The sequence below is a fragment of the Phascolarctos cinereus genome, unplaced genomic scaffold, assembly GCF_003287225.1.
Source record: "Phascolarctos cinereus isolate Bilbo 61053 unplaced genomic scaffold, phaCin_HiC Scaffold_1;HRSCAF=81, whole genome shotgun sequence".
In the NCBI taxonomy this organism is placed as follows: Eukaryota; Metazoa; Chordata; class Mammalia; order Diprotodontia; family Phascolarctidae; genus Phascolarctos; species Phascolarctos cinereus.
Window position 1 is genome coordinate 29,250,276 of NW_027555514.1, and position 23,106 is coordinate 29,273,381.

A 23,106-nucleotide genomic window follows, 5' to 3' on the forward strand; every position below is an offset into this window, starting at 1 on the left:
GCCAGTTCCCATACAGGATGCCTTACACACACAGCCTTTTACAGGCACTTTTTACTTGAATTTTTTTTAAAAATTACTGGATCATATATATTCCATATGGAACACATATTTAATATTTAGCCCATTTGAGCCTCCCAAATATATTTAGACAAAGCAGAAGGGGATATTCTAATCCATCCCTATATGACTGGTGACAGAAGAGAACAGGAGAGAGCCAATTACCTCAGTGACTACAAGTATGCAGACCACAAAATCTTTCCTAGAAGATTTCTGTAGAGGGAAAAGAGGGTTTCTACCCAAGCTAGCTTTCATCTGTTTTCTCAAATTTTGATGAAGCAGGAGCAAGGCAAGTGAAACTGAACATTATATCGACATGATAAAGACTGTACTCGGGGCCAATAATGTACATTATGGCCTTTGACCTCAGAATAGTTTAATCCAAGATGGTGATTGCTGCTTAAGCATCAGATAGCAAAAAAAAAGTGATCACCTTCATCTTTGGAGTAAGTGGTCAGGGGTAGGGAAGGAGTGACTTTGGGGCAATATCCAGATGTGCATCTAATTTAGGGGAAATTGAACTGCTCTCTACTATGGGCCAGGAGTCTGAGCTTATAATTCAGTAAAGCCATTCACACAAAGGACCTGACATTATCTCAGTTCAGATGATAGATGCTGGGCCATTTTACATGCATGATTATAGCAATGAGAAGAATAAGACTTCTTTTATAAACTCAGGAAGGTATCTAAAACCCAAATCATTAGGCAGAATCTCTATCCTGGGTTGAATGCTTCACTGAAGATGGTGCCATAAAATTGGGACCCCACAGGGATGGAGAAGATCCCCCAAAGCCTTTGGTTTCCTCCTTATACCATTCTCAAATTAGATGGAATACTAGTGGTAAAAATGCACTCAGAAATATGGTGCAGAAATTAGGAAGAAGCAATAAGTTATAGAGGAGAGGTGGCTGTCCTTGGAATCAGGAAGATCTGGGTTTATGGTCTGCTTCTAACACAAAATGGCACCATGACTGAGCAAGACATTTAATTCCTTGGTGCCCCAGGCAACTCTCTCTGTTCATAAGTTAAGGAAGGAGAGAAATTTGAGGTAGGATAAACAGTGAAAAAAATAGTTACAAATTTGTTGGTTAGTGGAGGAAATAATTAATGAAACAGTGTCTGTGGAGCAGTGTTAAGGACATCATGAAACAAGTTGTGGAGTCTCTTGGATATCTGGTTCACAGACATGGATAATGGAGGCATTAAGGGTTCTTGAGCTGGAGATGGCATGGTCAGGGCATGGTTGTAAAGTGGAGAGAGCATTTGACTAGACATTAGGAAAACCAACATGCTCAAAGAGAAGATAAGTTTGAAAGAAATAGGAAAGAAAATGTTATCTGAGAGATGGATGAACAGAAAAGAAGGTCTAGCCCCATAGAGAAAGTGAGGGACAAGTGATGGATAGACTACTTGCTCCTCTGGCATCCATCCAATGTCAAGAGATCATGAGGAAGGTCTCCAGGATGTGAAGTGGAGCCCTTGTGGCCAAGAGATGGAAACATGGATTAGAATCTCTCAGAATGGTCAGGTGGGGATGGGTGGCAATCTCTTTAATTAGAGGGACTAGTGACATAAATGAAATCACAAATCAATGAAATTATGCAATTATTGTGTATTGGAACACAAACAACACAAAGCCCTTTCAATTTTCTTTTTTCAAGTTTGATTGATGCATTTTTTCTACACCAAAGTCATTTCTAGTTATACTCTGCTTCCCCACACAGTGAAATCTCCAACTATAACAAAAACAAAAAAGGAACAATTAATCCAAGCCACCCAACACATTAACCACTGTTAGTGGTATATACTATTCCATAGACATAGCCTCCCACCTCTCCAGCAAAAAGAAGGAAATGCATTTTCTCATTTCTTCTTGGGGCCAAGACTGGGTCTTGTAACTGCCCAACATTAAGCTTTGTTTTATTAGCTTTTATCATTTATATTGTTGTAGCTCTTGTGTGTACTTACTTCTATCTTTTTTTTTTGTACCAGCATCATCCTAGTGATACCCAAAGGCTATAGATTATTGACCATTATCATCTTCAAAGAATCAGAATTGCAGGTGACCCGAACAGCAATGGAGATATGCATACCAGGTATAAGTAGGTAGGCAGATGGTATTGGTATTGTGCAAGTCCCAAATAACTAAGGGGCCATCAAGTGAAAGGCTTGTGATCACTTGACCTGGATCGAGTTAAACTTTGACTTCACCTTACACATTGAGGAAGGGTTTTTGTAACAAATGAAAAGGTTTGACAAGATTACATAACTCATATACACACATATCACCTTAAGTTTTATGAAGCATTGAGACTTCCCCTTCCAGGAACCAAGATGGCAGAATACAAAGGTAGTCCCTCTCACTCTCCCCTATCAACCTCTGAAAACCGAGAAAATATCACCCCAGAAAAAACCCTGGAACAGCTGAACTAGAAGAAAGACAGGGAACAGCAATGGAGCACCCCAGAAAACTGGTTTCCCAGTACCTCAGCAAAAATAAGGGAAGCGGCACTATAAAGGACCCCAGGCTGACAAGCACACTGCAGCATTCATCTGAAAGGAGCTGAAGAAAGCAACCTAGAGTCTTCCTAAAGTCCCAGCCTTGCTGATTCCAACCTAACACCAGGTCAGCTGTCAGAACCCTACAGCCTCCAACTGACAACCAGGAGGAGATCAGGAAGCCCAGGTGGTAGAGCAGGCAAACACCAACACCTGGACCTCCAAGTGCCTCAGTGAGGGCAGGGAAACCATTGGAAACCAGCTTAGAAAACCACCAGGTGCCTGGGCACTCTACCTCAAAGGAGTCTCTCAGGGTATTAGCAGAAATGAGGGAGGCAGCATTGCAAGGGGCCCCAGGCAGATAAACACTCTGCAGCACCCATCTAAAAGGAGCTGAAAAAAGCTAAAGGAAAGGAAAAGAAGGCAACCTAGAATTGCCTGAAAATTCCAGCCTTGTTGATTCCAGCCCAAACACTAGGTAAGCTGTCAAAACCCTACAACCTCCAATTGCCAACATAAGAGGCCCCAGCACACAAAGCCAGTGACCAAGTCCTAGGCTCCCGACACCAGAAGCTTGGGTCAGTGCCCTCTGTTCCTCAGCAGGAGAGCTCAATCTCTTTAAGGGACAGGGAATAAAGAAACCATGAGTAAAAAGAAAAATTACCAGATGAAGGAGAAGGTGCTGCAAGCAGCCAGAAAGAAACAATTTAAATATCATGGAACCACAGTCAGGATTACACAGGACCTTGCAGCTTCTACGTTAAAAGACCACAGGGCGTGGAACATGATATTCCATAAAGCAAAGGAGCTTGGGTTACAGCCAAGGATCAACTACCCAGCAAAAATGAGCATGATTTTTCAAGGGAGGAGATGGATATTCAATGAAATAGGGGACTTCCAAACCTTCCTGATAAAAAGACCAGAGCTCAACAAAAAATTTGATCTTTAAGTACAAGATTCAAGAAAGACATTAAAAAGTAAATGGGACAGAAATATAGAAAATGTTGTTAATAAGGGCAGACTGTTTACATCCCTACAAGGGAAGATGACACTTACAACTCTTGAGAACTGTATTGTTATTACATCATGTTAAATGAATATACATAAAGAAGGTGGGTATTAGTTGACCTTGATGTAATGACAAAAAAAAATCCAATAAAGTAGGTTAAATGGATCCACATAAGTGGATTAGTCTGATCTTAGAAAATGTACTGAGAAAGGAGGAGGTGGACAAGGGTAAATTACATTACAGGAAAAGACAGAAAATCCTATTACATCAAAGGGGAAAAGGGAGGGGGTTAAGAATTGTTTGAACCTTACTCTCATCAGATTTGGCTCAAGAAGGGAATACCCATAGTCAGTTAGGTATAGAAATCCAACTTGCCCTATAGGCAGTAGGAGAGAAAAGGGGAAAGTGGGGGGGATAGAAGGGAGGGAAGAAGCAGTAAAGGCAAAGGAGAAGAAAAGGGAAAGGGATAATAGAAGGGAGGAGAGACTGAAGGAGGCAGTGGTCAAAAACAAAACACTAGTGGGAGGGGGGAAAGGAGAAAGGAGAAAGAAAAGCATAAACAGGGGTAAAAGGATGGAGAAAAAGAAACAGATAGTAATCATAACTGTGAAAGTTGAATCACTATCATTTTTTTCTCTTCCGTTTAGTTTTGTTTCCTCTTTCTGATGGTGCCTTCTATTGGTTTTAATTTTTAGTTACTTCACTAATGTGAAAATATGTTTAGTAGGAATGTAGATGTATAGTCTATATCAGATTGTGTGCCCTCTTGGGGAGGGTGGTGGGGGGTAAGGGGAAGAAAAATTTTAAACTAAAAAGCATATGGAAGTGATTGCTGATAAATCAAAATAAATTAATAAAATAATAAAATAATAAAATAAATTTTTAAAAAAGTTTTATGAAGCATTATCCTCACAACTGTGAAATAAACAGAACAAGGAAAAAAATAAACAGGAATCCTACTTAATAGATGTGAAAACTGAGTCTCTAAGAGGTTGCAAGATGCCTATACATACCTCTAGTAAGTATCTGAGGTCAGCTTCAAATGGTCCAAGCCCAGCAATCTTTCTATTAAGCTATTAAGCTATTTCTATTAAGCTACATGCTACATCTCCAGAGATTATAGTAGCAAATTGGTTCTACTGAGCACAAAGTTTTTCAAGTACTTTGTTACATTCATTGTTTATATGCAAATCAACTCAGCTACTTGTAAAATTATAGCAAGCCCAGCAGAACTTCTTCTTGAAAATACTTGGTTAACAGTTATTTCATTATTAGTTGTATTTGAAAGTGGAGGAAGCCAAATTTCTCTTAGAAGAGTCTATAATTGATACTTTTCCATGGTAAGACTGGCTCCTCTGTACTCAATTATTTATATTGTGCTGTTTCTACTGTCAAAAAACTAAATACTTCAATTCCTCAACATGACCTCATTGATGTTGGCATTCTTTCAAAAGATGCTGATCACAATCCATTATTGATACCGAACATACGACACTGTTGTCCAACTTTGTAGTTAATATTCCACAATATGGCTAATCCAACATGCTGGGAGCATCCTCTTTGTTAGTCCACAGGAAAAAAAAATAAAGGAGAAAAGATTTATTGTTCAGTCATTTCAGTTGTGTTCAACTTTTTGTTACCCCATTTGAGGTTTTCTAGGCAGAGATAATGGAGTGGTTTGTCATTTCCTTCTCCAGCTCATTTTATAGAAGAGAAAACCAAGGCAAACAGGGTGAAGTGACTTGCCCAGGATTATACAGCTAGTAAGTTGTCTGAGGTAGGATTTGAACGCAGGTCTACCTAACTCCAAGCCCTGCACTCTATCCACTGTACCACCCAGCTGCCCTAGGAAAGATTGTATATAGTTATCCATGGAGTGTGAACCATTCACCAATTATCTCATTGCTCTTACTATATGACATTTTTCTTTTCCAGTAGCACATCTCCCTGATGACATCCTTTCCATCACTACTCATGTGCTTTTCAGTAACACGTTGCTACCTATTCATGCCCACTGGCACCTCTCCACTGACCTTTAGGAAACCTAAAGCTTTAACTCAGTCATATAGCAACACCAAAAGTGTATTATTATTATTGAAAAAGATGTGCCCTGATCTATGCTAATTAAGTGAATACAATGTCCATACATTTTGACCCAGACATCACAGGAGGTCAATGATAAAAAGAAGGGAACTATATTCACCCAAATATTTATAGCAATACACTTTGTAATAGAAAAGAACTTGAAAAATTGTAAGTGGTCATCAACAGGGTTATGGCTAAACAAATTGTGTTATGCCAATGTAATGAGATATTACAATTCTGTTAGAAATTAGAACTATGAAGAATTCAGAAAAGCTTGTAGGAACTAACGCAAAGTAAAATGAACAGAGAATCAGGAAATACATGCAACAGCTACAGTAATGAAGATAGAAAAACAAAGGCAATGACAATAATCCAAACTGAATGTTGTACAATTGTATTGACCAAGCTTGGCTCCATGGGGAAAAAAAAAAGGGGGAAATGAGAGCACACTTGAATCACTTCTTTGCGAAGGTAAAGGACTACAAGTAAACAGTATGACAGACTTGGTTGACGTGTTGGTCAATTTTGCTGAAAAGCTTTTCTGCCTCCTCTTCTTCCTTTTTTTTTTGTGGTAGGGGATGGCTCTCTGGACAGGGCAGAGAGATATTGGAATTAAAGGTGATATGTGTGTATACACACGTACATATACATGCATATATACAAATATATAAAGACATAAATAAAAATTATGATATACCTTGAAACATTTCCTATTTCAATGGATGAAAGAAAGGAAACATTAAAATAAAAAATGGAGAAATCAATTAGTGGAACAGACTAGGTACATAATATATAGAAATAAATAAACCAGGTAGTCTAGTTTTCAATAGGTACAAAGACCCCAGCTACTGGGATAAGGATTTAGCATTTGATTTTTTAAAAATACTAGGAAAATTGGACAGTGGTACAGAAAAAAATAGATTTAGACCAACACCTCGCACCTTTTACCAAGATAAGCTCTAAATGGATATACAACCTAGATATAAAAGGTCACATCATAAACAAATTAGAGAAACATGGGAAAAAAAATGATCAGATCTATGGGTAGAAGAAAAGTTCATGACTGAACAAAGGATGGAGAGGATCACTGGAGATAAAGTATTTGTTCAAAAAATCCAATAAAGCTAAAATCAAAAGGGAAACAACTGAGAAGAATCTTTGCAATAAGTTTCTTCAATACTGGTCTAATTTCCTATACATATAAGCAACTGATGGAAATTTATAAGAATAAGAGCCTTTCCTCAATCGATAAATGATTTAAGGATATAAACAGGCAATTCACAAAGGAAGAAAGGCTATGTATAGTTATATGGAAAATGCTATAAATCACTAATAATTTGAGAAATGCAAATTAAAACAACTCTGAAGTTTTACCTCACACATATTTGCTTGGCAAAACTGGTCAAAACAAGACAATTACAAATGTTGGAGGGGAAGCAGGATAACAGGTGCAGCAACGCCCTGTTGATGGCATTGTGTACAACCATCCCAGAAAGCTATTTGGAATTCCAAAATTGCTAAGTTATTTTTGAAAATACTCAAAAAGTTACTAAACAGTGCAGCTACATCACTGCAGGTCCATTCTAGGAGATAAGAGAATGTAAGAAAAGGTTAAAATGTTTATTTTGCCTTTTTTGGGGGTGGCAAAAAGACCCTTAGAAATTCAGGGGATAGCCGTCAACTGGAAAATAGTTGAAGAAATTGTTATACATGAATGTGATGGAGTACTGTTATGTTTTAAGAAATGAAGAAACAGGCAATTTCAGAGAGACATGAGAAGATTTATATTAACTTATTCAGAGGGAAGTGAGAAGAACCAGGAGAACAATTTCTATACTAGCAGGAATACTATAGAAGTAAACAACTTTGAAAGTTACAGGAACTCTGACCAATTAAATGACTGTGCATGATCTCAAAAGACAAGTAATAAAGCATGCTATTCACCTTCTGATAGAAAGGTGATAGAATCAGGGTGCAGGATGAGACATACATATTTTGGATACAGCCAATGTAGTAATTTGTCTTTGTCTTATTATGCATATTTTATACTGTGCATATACTATGTATGTTTTAAGGAATTTTGTTTTCTTTCTTTCTTTTTTTGGTCCAATGAGATAAGAGGTAAAAGAGAGAGAAAAGAGATTTCTGTTAATTTTTAAAAAATCAAATTTAATGTAAAAAACAAAATCAATAAATGCTAATACTCTGCTTATCTAGAGATCAGATTTTAGTACATTCCAACTATTTTGAACCTAACAAAAGGAGTCTTTCCCGATCCCCCTTAATGCTAGTACTTTCTTTCTATTGATTATTTCCATTTTATCCTGTATGTATCTTGTTCGCACACAGTTTTTCCCCATGTTATCTCTCCTATGAGATGGTGAAATCCTTAAAAGCTGGGCTCTTCTTTTCCCTTTGCCTGGCACATAGAAGGCACTTTAAAAGTGCTTATCAACTCACTGATTAATAAAATGATTTCTCAAAAGCCACCGTACTTCTGTCTCAAAAAGGGTCCCTAGGACCTTTGTTCAGGACTTAAATAATTCCTCTTCTAAACAGAATACTAAAAAAGGTATCTGTGTAGGCTCTTAATTCTCAAAAATCAGTGCCAGCTAATTAGAGAGGGCTAATAGAGGAAGGAATATGAAGAGTCTGAATTCTAATGTTGTTGTTTAGCCATGTTCAACTCTCTGTGATCCCACTTGGGGTTTTCTTGGCAAAGATACTAGAATGGTTTACCATTTCCTTCTCCAATTCATTTTGCAGATGAGGAAAGTGAGGCAAATGGGTATAAGTGACTTGCTCAGGGTCACCCAACTAGTAAGTATCTAAGGCTGGATTTGAACTCAGGTCTTCCGGACTCTACAACATGTGCTGTATCCACTTCACTATCTAGCTGCCCCTCAACTCTAGTACCTTTAACTTGTTACTTACTTCCTATTTATCCTTCAGACGGCTACCTTTGTATATATTTATGTACGTGTTGTCCCCCTTTAGATGTAAGCTCCTTGAGGGCAGGGACTGCCTTTGGCCTTTTTGTATCCCCTGCACTTAGCACCATGCCTGGCACGGACATAGTAGGTGCTTAAAACATGCTTAACGATTGACTGCAGGAAAATAAGAATTTAGAAAGGTAGAAAAGAAGAGAGCAAAGACATAGAGACACAAGTTTGGAAAACAGTCCATAGCTCAGTTTGGCTGGCATGCAGGTGTATCAAAGGGAATAACGGCAAACGGGGCTGGACGCAGGTTGGAGTCAGTTTGGATGCCCTTAAACGCCAAGCTGAAGAGCTTGCATTTCGTCCCAGAAGCAATAGGGAGCCAGTGAAGGCTTTTGAGCAGGGGAGGGACCTCAATCAATCAATCAAAATCTAGTGCCGGGCACTATTAGGCGTTAAGGATACACAGGCAAAAAAAAAAAAAAAAGGAAAGTTTTTGCCAGCAAGGATCTTATAGTCTGTCAAATATTCCCAGACCTGTGTTTTAGGACAATTACTGTAGAGGATAGACTCAAGTGAAGAAAGGACAAAACCTGTCAGGATCCTATGAAAATGAGAGATGATAAAACATGAACTAGGGCAGAATAAAAGTAGAAAGACAGATGCGACAGACGGAAGTGAGAAATGTGAGATAGAGGCAACAGGGCTTTGTTTTTTTAAGGCTTTGTATTTTTCAAGTTAGGCAAGTAGAGTCTAAATATTCCCATGGAGAAAAGGGGACAGGCATGAGACATATCTTGGGGGTAGAATCAATGGGACTTTTTTTTTTTTTAAAGAGAGATTTTCCCTTTTCAAGGTGGGCAAGTAGAATTGAAATATTTCTGTGGACAGAAGAGTTCTGTGTTAAGAGTGATGATTGATCTCTGTTTCCCAAAGATATATCTACCACATGTCCCCAAAGGCCCATTGCTGAGGCAGCCATATAATCCCATATGTCAGCAACAGCAAGCGCTCACAAAGTCATCCACAACCACGGGGAATGCACAGTCCCCTTTCCAAACCCAGCCTGCAGGAAGCACACCACACGTGGCAGAAAGGACGCCTCCATTCCTGAGGACGTCAGGAAGCTCCTTGGGGCTAATAAAAGCTGCATTTATCCTTCAGGAAGACTTTGTTCTGAAAGGTCAGGCATGATTTCCCAGGCAATCTCAGCGAGATGCGTTGAATCTCTGTTCCCTTATTTGGCCATTTCCCCCCTTTTACTTACAATACTTTCCCCTTGTTTACTTCATCTGCAGCATGGCCCATCTGAAATCATCAGAACCAGTGGGTCAGAAATGCATCCTCTGGGAAGCGTCCCCCCCCCCACCAAGTGCACAATATCAAATGGCCCTTTCTAGCTTATGAATTGGCTTTCTACAAGCAAAATCACACAGATCTCCATAGTGATGTCCACGGTGTCTGAGGTCATCTAGGAGGGGGTAACATGATTGGTCCCGCTCCGGCCTCCAGACGATAAATTTATTGAAAGCACTATAGGAATGGGGTACAGAAAAAGATATTCATTGCTATGCATATTGTTCCATAGGCTAGCGGCCATCATTTCCCCACATTGACCTAAACCATAATCAGCCTGACTTACAGATGCAACAAAGAAGGAGTGGGGGTCTGACATGCCAATCACTAGGTCTTGTTGGTCTTGCAAATAGAAGCCCGTGTGTCTCCAAAAGCCAGAGCAAAGCCCCTCCTGCCCACACAGGTGTACTTACTATTTAACAGGTTTCTACACTGAGAAGCAATATTGTTCGGATGTAGGGACTAATTCCCCACCACCTTCTATTAGAAAGGCTGTATGTCATGTGAAGGGTGAGTTTCATCTCCCTATTGAACCCCAACTTGAGCTTTTTCAGCCCTACAAGAGAACTGGGTGCCATAATGGAGACAGCATTAGATACGGAACCTGGAAAACCTGAGTTTGAATCTTGCCTCAGATGCTAGGTGTATAACCCCCAAAAAGTCACTGAACTCTCAGTCTCAGTTTCCCCATCTGTAAAATAGGGATAACAAAGCATCTACCTTATAGAATTGACATGAGCATGAAATGAGATAATAGATAAAAGGTGTTTTGAAGATCTTTAAGGGCTACGTAAATGTACTTCCAATTATTATTATCATTATCGCTATCTGGAGCAAGGGGTAGAATTTATAAAAAGATGAATGTAGGCATAATATAAGGAAACCCTGACTAGTAATTGGTTGATTGGTTATTGTCTTTCATTCTGGAAGAAGGTCAAAATGACATCACTATGTTAGAGTCAAGTTATAGGCTGATCAGACCAATACAAGCTCAGAGGGCTCTACTGCAAGTCAGGCACAAATAGTCCATGTGAACATTTGGGGTGGATTCTCTAAATTTGCTCATCTCACACTTCTTTTGAGCTACTTTAATTCTGCTTTGCTCACAGAGCACAGCAGCATCTCTGATGTGGTATGCTGAGCAGTCCTGTGCCAATGTCTCTCTTGTCAGGCCATCAATTCCAAAGTGCTTAGGAGAGACCCTGAGAGTGTCCTTGTATTGCTTTTTCTGACCACCATATGAATGCTTACCCTATGTGAGTTCTCCATAAAAGAATCTTTTAGGCAAACATACATTTGGCATTTTAACAAAGTGGCCAGCCCATCAGAGTTGTGCTCTTTGAGGTAGAGTTTGAATGCTTTGCAGTTTAATTTGAGAAAGGACCTCAGCATCTTGCATCTTCTCCTGCCAGATGATCTTCAGAATCTTCCCAAGACAATTCAAATAGAAGTGATTCAATTTCCTGGCACTGGTAGACTTCCCAGGTTTCACAGGCAACCAACAATGAGGTCAGCACAATGGCTCCATAGACCTGTAGTTTGGTAGGTAGTGTAATGCCTCTTCTCTCCCACACTTTCCTTCAGAGCCTCCCAAACACTGAGCCAGCTCTGGTAAAGTGTGTGCCAACCTCATCATCAATGGAAAGTATACTCCCAAGGTAAGTGAACTCATCCACAGTATTCAAAACTTCTCCATTTGCTGTAACTGATGGTTCTATGTATGGATGTGCTGACTAATGGAGTACCTGTGTTTTCTTGGTGTTAATTGTTAGGCCAAAATTAGCACCAGCAGCAGAGAATCAATCCATATTTTGTCGCATTTCAACTTCAGAGGCTGCATTGAGTGCACAATCGTCTGCAAATAAAAAAATCAAGTAATAATTCTGCCTCCACTTTGGTATTAACTTACAGCCTTTCCAAGTTGAAGAATTTACCATCATTGTGGTAGCTGATCTTGATACTGTATTTGTCTTCATTGAAAGCATTTGACAACATAGCTGAAAACATCATGCTGAAAAGCATGGGAGCAAGCACATGGCCTTGTTTCACTCCATGGGTGACTGGGAAAATGAGAAGGTATCATCCATTATCCAGAACCTGGGCAAGCATGCCATTATGAAACTGACATATAATACTGATAAGCTTGTTCAGGTAACCAAATTTGGGCATAATTTTCCACAAGCCCTTGTGACTGACAGTATCCAATGCCTTGGTCAGATCTACAGACTTTGTGTACAGACCTCTGTTCTACTCCTGGCATTTCTTCTGGAGTTGTTGGGCAACAAACACCACATTGACTGTCCTTGGCCCTTTCTGAAGCCACACTGGCTTTCAGGTTGATTACCATCTTCCAGGTGAAGGATCAGCCTATTAAAGAGGACTCTGGCAAGAATCTTGCCGGCAATGACTGAGAGAGAGAGACCTACTGTGATTGTCAAGGGACAATCTAATTCCTTTACTTTATAGAGATGGACAATAGAGGTGTCTTTGAACTCCTGGCAGAATGACCTCCTCTTTCCATATAACCCAGAAAATTTCAGTCAGCTTTTGTATGAGCAATGGGCCCCTCACTTTGTAAATCTCAGCTGCAGTAGAATTGGCACCAGGTGCTATGCCATATGAAAGGAGTCTAATGGCATTCAAAACCTCTTCTTCAGTTAGGGAGGGATTGATTTTAACCTGAGGTAAATGGTCAATGGCTTCAGCATTGATTGATAATGGTCTGTTGAGAATACTATGAAAGTGTTCAGCTTATCTCTCTAGAATCACGTCCTTCTCACTAATCAATGTGGCTCCATCAGCACTGAGTAGTTGAGAGGCACCATAGGTCTTTAGCCCATAAATAGCCTTCAGGGCATCATAAAACTGCTTTGGATTGTTACTATCAGCATAAAACTGAATTTCATCTGCCTTCTCACTGAGCCAAGAATCCTACATCTCTCTAAGCTTAGCTTGTACTTTACTTTTGACAAAAGTAAACTCTGCCTTCTTAAAGATGGATGAACTAACTTGCTGATAAACCCTGTGGAGTTTTCATTTTTCATTTATCAGCTTCTGAATTTCCCCATAATTTTCATCAAACCAGTGCTGATGTTTCATCAAATCAGTCTGGGAGTATTCTGACCCAGATGAGCAAATGTAGCTGTACACCAAATCTCTCAAAGCTGCCCACTCCTTTTCTGCTCCGCTGCTGCCTCCTGTATGCTGGCTCAACTTTCTCTCCAAGTTAGTAACAAACTGTTCCCACTCACAGAAGCACTTTAATTGGCTGACACTGATTCTTCCGGTAGTCATTTTGTCTTGGGGGATGCCTGTTTTGTTGATTGTGAATCTCAGCTTGGAGAGGATAAGTCTATGATCAGTCCAGCACTCTGTGCCACATATTGCCTTCATCATTCTTACATCCTGTCTGTCTCTTCTCCTTATTATAATCACCTACTCTATTAAATGTCTATGTTTGCTGTGAGGGTGCAACATGAAGTTTTATTGTGTTTAGGTAAATGTAAGACAGTGTTGGTGACAAACAGGTCATGAGATGCATAAGTCTTCAGTAGTAAGCCTTCATTGCTGTTTCCAACTCCATTCCTCCCAAGGACTCCCTGCCACATCTGGTAGTCTGAGTCTACTCTTACATTAAAGTCACCAGAATTATAAGTCCTCTTTTGGCACATTAATGATAAGGATTTCCAGGTCTTCATAAAATTTTTCTTTGACCTCGTCAGGGTTCATCATGGTGGGAGCATAGGCATTGTTGATGACGGCATGGCATTTTCCCGTAAATGGCAATCACATTGTCATGAGCCTGTCATTTACTCATTTTAGTATACAATTTTGTTGACTAGATTGGTTTTGATTGTAAAACCTACAACAGCTTCATGGTGCTCCCCTTTACTTCGGCCACTCCAGAAAAATGTGTCTTCAGCTCTGATTTCAGCGAGCTGGCCTTCATTTGCCAGCCTTGTTTCACTCAGGGCTGCTATTTGGATGTGATACCTGCTGAGTTCTCTCAAAACGAGAGTTATTCATCTTTCAGGACTACTGGATTTGGTGTTTTCTATATGTGCATACACATTCTGATGGTGACTGGAATCATCTTTGCACAAGTTTTTGTACTTTTTTTTTGTCTTTTGATTGCAGAGTGGGATCCCCACCTGCTGCAATAATCACACCAGGGTTGGGTAAGCAGGCATTTTTAGGGCACCTTTTCTAGCCCCTTCCTCACACTAGGAGGTGAGCAGTGTGATCCTTAAAAGGCTCCTCAGGGGGTTCCACTTCTGGGAGCCAAGATGGCTGAGTGAAAAGGTAGCCACTCTCCCTCTCCCCTATCAACCTCTGAAAATCCAGAAAATATCACCCCAGAAAAAAAACCTCTGCAACACCTGAACTAGAAAAAAGACAGGGAGCAGCAGTGCAGCAGCCCAGCAAACGGGTCTCCTAGTGCCTCAGCATAAATAAGGGAGGCAGAAGTACAAGGGGCCCCAGGTGGATAAGTACCCTGCAGCATTCTGAAAGGAGGTGAAGAAAACAACCTAAAGGCTTCCTAAAGTCCCAGCCTTGCTGGTTCCAGCCCAAAACCAGGTGAGCTATCAGAGCCCTGCAGCCTCCAATTGTGAAGAAATCCTGAAGCACAGGTGGTAGAACAGGCAAACACCAACACCTAGACCTCCAAGTGCCTCAGTGGGGGGGGGGGGTAGAATCAATGGAAACCAGCTCAGAAAACCACCAGGTGCCTCGGCACTCTACCACAAAGGAATCTCCCAGTGCATTAGCAGAAACCAGGGAGTCAGCACTGCAGGGGGCCCCAGGCAGATAAACACCCTGCAGCACCCATCTAAAAGGAGTTGAGGAAAGCTAAAGGAAAGGAAAAGTAGGCAACCTAGAATTTCCTGAAAGTTCCAGCCTTCCTGATTCCAGCCCAACATGAGGTAAGCCGCCAAAAACTTACAGCCTCCAATTGCCAATATAAGAAACCCCAGCACACCAAGACCTAGGCTCCCAACACCAGAAGCTTGGGTCAGTAGCCTCTGATCCCCAGCAGGAGAACTCAATCTCTTTAAAGGCCAGGGAATAAAGAAACACCATGAGTAAAAAGAAACATACCATAGATTCATATTATGAGAAGAGTGAAGATCAAGACAAATTCTGAAGAGGACAACATTGTCAACAAACCCACATCTGCAACAACAAAAGGGAATATGAACTGGCCTGCAGCCCAAAAAGCATTCTTAGAAGAGCTCAAGAAGGATTTTAAAAGTCAAATGAGAGAGGAAAAAAAAATACACTGAAGAAAGCAAGTCCCTAAAAACCACAATTGGCCAATTGAAGAAAGGACAAAAACTAACAGAAGAAAACAATCTGTTAAAAACTAGAATTGGACAAATGGAAACTAATGTCTCTATGAGAGAGCAAGAATCAGTCAAACAGAAACAAAAAAATGAAAAAATAGATGAAAACATAAAATACCTCATCAGTAAAACAACGACCTGGAAAATCGATCAGGAGAGACAATTTAAAAATTATTGGACTACCTGAAAATCATGATGAAAAAAGAGCCTGGACAGTATCTTTCAGGAAATCATAAAGGAAAACTGCCAGGAAGTCCTAGAACCAGAAGGTAAAATAACCATAGAAAGAATCCACCCTTCACCACCTGAAAGAGATCCAAAATTGACAATGCCAGGGAATATAACAGCAAAATTCAAAAATTAGCAGATGAAAGAGAAGGTGCTGCAAGTAGCCAGAAAGAAACAATTTAAATATCATGGAACCACAGTCAGGATTACACAGGACCTTGCAGCTTCTACATGAAAAGACCACAGGGCAAACATGATATTCCATAAGGCAAAGGAGCTTGGAAAGCAGCCAAGGATCAACTACACAGCAAAAATGAGCATCATTTTTCAAGGGAGGTGATGGATATTCAATGAAATAGTAGACTTTCAAACTTTCCTGCTAAAAAGACCAGAGCTCAACAAAAAATTTGATGTTCAAGTACAGGACTCAAGGACATAAGAAGGTAAATGGGACAGAAAGATACAATATGTTGTCTATGGGGGGGGGCCTGTTTAAACCCCTACAAGGGAATATGACACTTGCAACCCTTCAGAACTGTATTGTTATTACCATGTTAAAGTAGTATACATAAAGAGGGTGGATATTAGTTGACTTTGATGTAATGATAAAAAAAATCTAATCAAGTGGGTTAAATGGATCCAAATAAGTGGATCAATCTGATCTTAGAAAATGTACTGAGAAAGGAGGAGGCAAACAAGGGTAAATTACATTACAGGAAAAGACACAAAATCCTGTTACAACAGAGGGAAAGAAGAGAGGTGGGGTGAGCATTGTTTGAACCTTACTCTCATCAGATTTGGCTCAAGAAGGGCATAACATAATCAGTTAGGTATAGAAATCTAAGTTGCCCTATAGGCAGTAGGAGGGAAAAAGGGGAAAGAAAAGGGAGGGGGAAAGAAGGGAGGGAAGAAGCAGTAAGGTAAAGGAAGAAAAGGGAAAGGATAATAAAAGGGAGGAGGGACTGAAGGAGGCAGTGGTCAAAAGCAAAACACTAGTGAAGGGGGAAAGGAAAAAGGAGAAAGAAAAGCATAAATAGGGGGGAAAGGATGGAGAAAAAGACACAGATAGTAATCATAACTGTGAATGTGAATGGGATGAACTCTCCCATAATACGGAAGCGAATCGCAGACTGGATTAAAAACCATAATCCTACAATATGTTGTTTACAGGAAACACATTTGAAAAAGAGTGACACATAGGGTAAAGGTAAAAGGCTGGAGCAGAATATATTATGCTTCAGCTGAAAAAAAAAGCAGGGGTAGCAATCCTGATCTCAGACAAAGCAAAAGCAAAAATAGATCTAATCAAAAGAGATAAGGAAGGAAACTACATCCTGCTAAAAGGCACCATAGACAATGAAGTAATATCATTACTAAACATATATGCACCAATGGTATAGCATCCAATTCTTACAGGAGAAGTTCAGGGAGTTACAGGAAGAAATAGACAGCAAAACTATACTAGTGGGGGACCTGAACCTCCCTCTCTGACTAGATAAATCTAAACAAAATAAACAAGAAAGAAGTTAAGGAGGTGAATAGAACATTAGAAAAGTTAGGTATGATAGACTCTGGAGAAAACTGAATGGGGATAGAAAGGAATATACTTTTTTTCAGCAGTACATGGCATACACAAAAATTGACCATGTACTAGGGCATAAAACCTCACAATCCAATGCAGAAAGGCAGAAATATTAAATGCATCCTTTTCAGATCATGATGCAATAAAATTATATGTAATAAAGGGCCATGGAAAGATAGACTAAAAATAATTGGAAACTAAATAATCTAATCCTAAAAAATGATTGGGTCAAACAACAAATCAGAGAACAATCAATAATTTCATTCAAGAGAATGACAATAATGAGACAACATACCAAAACTTATGGGATGCAGCGAAAGCAGTTCTTAGGGGAAGTTTTATATCTAAATGCTTACATAAATAAAATAGAAAAAGAGGAGATTAATGAATTGGGCATACAACTAAAAAATAGAAAAGAAAAATTAAAAATCCTCAACTAAACAAATTAGAAATATTGAAAACCAAAGGAAAAATTAAAATTGAAATTAAGAAAACTATTGAACTAATAAATAAAACTAAGAGCTGGTTTTATGAAAAAAAATAAAATAGATAAGCTTTGGTTAATTTAATTAAAAAAAGAAAGAAGAAAACCAAATTACTAGTATCAAGAATGAAAAGGGTGAAGCTACCACCAAGGAAGAGGAAATTAAAAATAATTAGGAATTATTTTGCCCAACTATATGCCAACAAATTTGACAATCTTAGTGAAATGGATACATATTTACAAAAATATAAATTGCCCAGATTAACCAAGAGGAAGTAAATACTTAAATAACCCATCTCAGAAAAGAAATTGAACAAGCATTGATGAACTCCCAGGAAAAATCTCAGGGCCAGATGGATTTACATGAATTCTATCAAACATTTAAAGAACAATTAATTCCAATACTATATAGACTATTTGGGAAAATAGGTGAAGAAGGAGTCTTACCAAATTCTTTTTATGATACAAATATGGTGTTGATACTAAACCAGGAAGAGTCAAAATAGAGAAAGAAAATTATAGACAATTTCTCTAATGAATATAGATGCAAAATTTTAAACAAAATACTAGCAATAGATTGGCAACTTATACAAGAATATACACTATACCAGGTAGGATTTATACCAGGAATGCAGGGTTGGTTCAATATTAGGAAAACTATCAGCATCATTGAGCATATCAACACAAAACCAACAGAACCATGATCATCTCAATAGATGCAGAAAAAGCTTTTGATAAAATACAACACCCATTCCTATTAAAAACACTAGAAAGCATAGGTATAAATGGAGTCTTCCTTAAAATAATAAATAGCATTATCTAAAACCTTCAGCAAGCATTATATGTAATGGGGACAGGCTAGAAGCATTTCCTAAGATCGGGGTGAAACAAGGATGTCCATTATCACCATGTTATTCATATTGTACTGGAAACTTAGCTTTAGCAATAAGAGAAGAAAAGAAATTGAAGGCATTAGAATAGGCAAAGAAGAAACAAAGCTATCACTCTTTGCAGATGACATGATGATATACTTAGAGAATCCTAGAGAATCAAGTAAAAAACTACTTGAAATAATAAACTTTAGCAAAGTTGCAGGCTATAAAATAACCCATAAATCATCAGCATTTCTATATATTACCAAAAGCCAACAGCAAGAGATAGAAAGAGAAATCCATTTAAACTTACTGTAGACATTATAAAATATTTAGGAGTCTACCTACCAAACAAACCCAGGAACTCTATGAACACAATTACAAAACACTTTTCACACAAATAAAATCAGATCTAAATAATTGGAAAAACATCAGTTGCTCATGGGTAGGCCAGCTAATATAATAAAATGACAATCCTACTAAGCTAATTTACTTATTCAGTGCCATACCAATCAAACTACCAAAAATTATTTTATAGAGTTAGAAAAATAATAACAAGATTCATTTGGAAAACAAAAGGTCCAGAATATCAAAGGAACTAATGAAAAGAAATGCAGGGGAAGGTGGCCTAGCAATTCCAGATCTTAAATTGTATTATAAAGCAGCAATCATCAAAACTGCTTGGTACTGGCTAAGAAATAGGGAGGTGGATCAGTGGAATAGGTTAAATATGCAAGACACAGTAGTCAATGACTATAGTAATCTATTATTTGATAAACCCAAAGACCCAGCTTCTGGGATAAGAACCCACTCTTTGAAAAAAACTGCTGGGAAAACTGGAAAAGAGTATGGCAGAAACTAGGCATAGACCCAAATCTCACACCATATACCAAAATAAAGTCAAAATGGGTTATGACTTAGATATAAAGGCTGATACCATAAGTAAACTGGGAGAACAAGGAATAGTTTACCTATCAGATCTATGGAGAACAGAAGAATTCATCCAAACAGGAGATAGAGAACATTATGAAAAGCAAAATGGATAATTTTGATTACATTAAATTGAAAAGTTTTTGCACAAACAAAGCCAATGCAACTAAGATTAGAAGGAAGGTAGAAAATTGGGAAAGAATTTTTACAACCAGTCTCTCTGATAAAGGCCTCATTTCTAAAATATATAGAGAATTAAGACAAATTTATAAGAACACAAGCCATTCCCAATTGATAAATGGTCAAAGGATATGAACAGACAGTTCTCAGATGAAGAAATTAAAGCATCTATAGTCATATGAAAAAATGCTCTAAATCGTTATTGATTAGAGAAATGCAAATCAAAACAACTCTGAGGTACACATCAACCTATCAGATTGGCCAACATGACAAAACAGGAAAATGATAAATGTTGGAGAAGATGTGGGAAAATTGGAACACTAATACATTGTTGGTGGAGTTGTGAAATGATCCAACCATTTTGGAGAACAATTTGGAACTATGCCCAAAGGGCTACAAAAATGTGCATACCCTTTGATCCAGCAATAGCACTTCTAGGGCTATATCCCAAAGAGATCAAACAAATGGGAAAAGGACCCACATGTACAAAAATATTCATAGCAGCTCTTTTTGTGGTGGCAAAGAATTGGAAATTGAGAGGATGCCCATCAATTGGGGAATGGCTGAGCAAGTTGTGTATATGAATGTAATGGAATACTATTGTGCTATAAGAAATGATGAACAGGCTGACTTCAGAAAACCTGGAAAGACTTATATGGTCTGATGCTGAGTGAAGTGAGCAGAACCAAGAGGACTTTGTACACAATAGCCATGTTGCGATGACTAATATTGTTAAACTGAACCCTTCTCAGCATTACAAGAATCTATGAATTCTCCAGAGGCCTTGGGATGGAAAATGCTGTCCACATCCAAAGAAACAACTATGGAAGTTCAATCGCTATCACTTATTTTTACCTTCTGTTGAGTTTTGTTTTATCTTTCTGATGGTTCCTCCTATTGGTTTTAATTTTTACTCACAACTTCACTAATGTGAAAATATGTTTAATAGGAATGTAAATGTAAAGCCTCTATCAGATTGTGTGCATCTAGGGGAGAGTGGTGGGGAGGAAGGGGGAGAAAAATTTTAAACTCAAAAGCATATGGAAGTGATTGTTGATAAATTAATAAATTAATAAAATTGAAAAAAAAAAAGATCTCCTCAGACGCCCAGGGGGCTGTTAAATTCCACTGCTGCTTCCAGTGAGATGACCATTATGGCCTGGGCCATCTGTGTACAGGATTGTGGCCACAGGTTCCAGTAGATCCACACCTGCTGCTTCATCACTTGCCCATTGCCACAGGACTTTGAGATAGGTAAAAATGGTGAAATGGTACGCGTGATGCCTTTTGATTCATGTATAAATTGGATTTAAGTGAGGCAGAGTTACACAAAGTCATTGGCCTCACTCTCTCTTCCAGAGTTGTCACAGTCCAGTGGAAGAATAGAATCAAGATGATTGGTGATGGCTCCAGATGCAGTGGATGACCTTGGCATCTTCAGTGTCTAAGCAAGCTCTAAGCATTCCACAGGGCCTGCTTCAGCTTCCTTCATGGCCATTGAAACCAATTCTCACTTGCCCGTTCTGCTGGGGAAAGTCTTCACGTGCTTGGGGTAGACACCTCCCTAACACACCAACAGGTTTCAGCCCCCTCAGTTACCCTCAACTTGGTTTAGCGTGCCTGCTGAAACAGTTTACTGGGCAGTGGCTTCTGCACATACTGCAGCTTCTTAGAGGCACAGGTTAAAGTTAGGTGTATGAGGTGGGCACCAAAGGTGGAAAGCAGCCCTGAAAAGGGTCTGGCAGCCCTCATACCAGAGGTATTCATCTTTCCTGAACACACCCTATTCAAAAGTGGTATAGACTGCTTCTGGAGGTAATAGATGTGTCCCTCCATCCACCACTGTAGGCTTTCAAATAAAGGGTGAGTGACTATAGCCACTACTTTGGATAACTACCCATTGCTATGCCCTAGTGAGGATTCACATTATACCATCTGATGGCTAAGATCCTTTCCAATTCCAAATTCTGCGATTTTACAGACTTTTACTTCTGGTTGACTGTTATTTCCAAAGAGCAGAAACACAGGCAGGTGAGAAGCTGATTAAAAAATGAGATTTAAAAACAATCCTATTACTTAATTCCAAAGTATCACCTTAGACTCTAAATTCCTTGAATGCAGGGACTGTCTTTTATTTTCTATGTGTCCCCAGCACTTAGCACAGTGCCTGGCACATAGTAGGCACTAAATAAATGCTTGTTGACCACCTGAAAGACAAAGTGCTCCCTCTGGGAACATCAATGGGTAAGCATTGACCAGTCATCCCTGACATGCCAGGTGCTGGAGATCCAAGTACAAAGATGGGTGCCATTCTTGCTCACAAGAAGCCTTTGTTGTAATACTTAACCTGGGACATTAGAACTTGTATTTTTTTCACATTTTTTATAACTGTATTTCAACAGACTTGGTTTACTCTGTAGTCCTATGTCTTTTATTCTATTCATTTTAAAACATTATTTTGAAAAGGGGTCCAAAGGGCTGTGCCAAATGGGCTTCATGATGTAAAAAGGCAAAAACCCCCTGATCTAACCAGTATAGAGTTCAAAAGGTCCTCAGGGGCCTCCTAGGTCAACCCTTTCATTCTGTGCAGAGAAGTGAGCTGCCCATCATCATATACAGAGTCAGTAAGATTTGAACACAGATCTTCTCACTGCAAAGCCAGCAATGTTCTTTCCAATGAAGCAAGTTACACAGCTCATAGAATTTGGACTACAGTATTTTTCTACCTCACTCTCTACTTCCTCAGGTTTTTAGGATTCTGGGGAACAGTATAGTAGAATAGTCACTCAGCCTCCTACTGAGTTTTAATCATGAGATTATAAAGGGCACAGCCCCAGAATTGTTTCTTTTCCACCATACATTGCTTACCACAAAGCTGAGTGAGCATTTGGGCTTTGAAAAAAATTTTAAAAATATGCCTTTCAGTTTTGGTGGAAGAAATTGCCTAAGCAGTAAAATGTGTGAGTCAAGTGCCCCAAGGGAAACAAGCGACTAGATCAGGGAAGCAAGATGGGAGTAAACGAAGCTATTCATTCAGCACCTCCCCTTCACCCACTATTACACTGACTACTCTCTGGTGGGTTGCTGTTTCTAGTTTACTCTGATTAGAATAGTTCTGAGAAATTGTCATCTACTTATTTTAAGAAAGGCCCGAGGAGAAAGTCACATTTGTAAAAGAAGTTAGTGCTTCCTAAGGGCTGGTCTATTTATGGTCCTTCTTTTGAATGGAAAGACTCACCGGGTGGCCTCCATTCCTGGCTCCATTACTAACCAAGAGCTTAAGGCCAAATAATAAAGTCTTTGCACCTCATTTTCTGGAGCAACAAATACAGAGATCCCTGAAGGAATAAGAGCTTGGTCAAGAAGAAGAGATGAGTAGATTGGAAGGCATTAGAAAATCCCCAAACCTCTGTCCTTGGGCCTCTTCTCTTCTCTATCTGTACTTGATGATCTCAGTTCCCATGGGTTAAATTAGCACCTGTATGTTACTCGTTCCCAGATCGATATACCTAGCCCCAGTCTCCCTCCTGAACTCTATTC

General features: G+C 39.1%; 1 protein-coding gene across 1 annotated transcript in view; it reads right to left on the reverse strand.

Moving 5' to 3' along the window:
- Window positions 1–23,106, reverse strand: part of RARB (retinoic acid receptor beta) — an 829,117-nt gene that overhangs the window by 692,797 nt on the left and 113,214 nt on the right. The gene's annotated exons all lie outside the window — the stretch shown is intronic.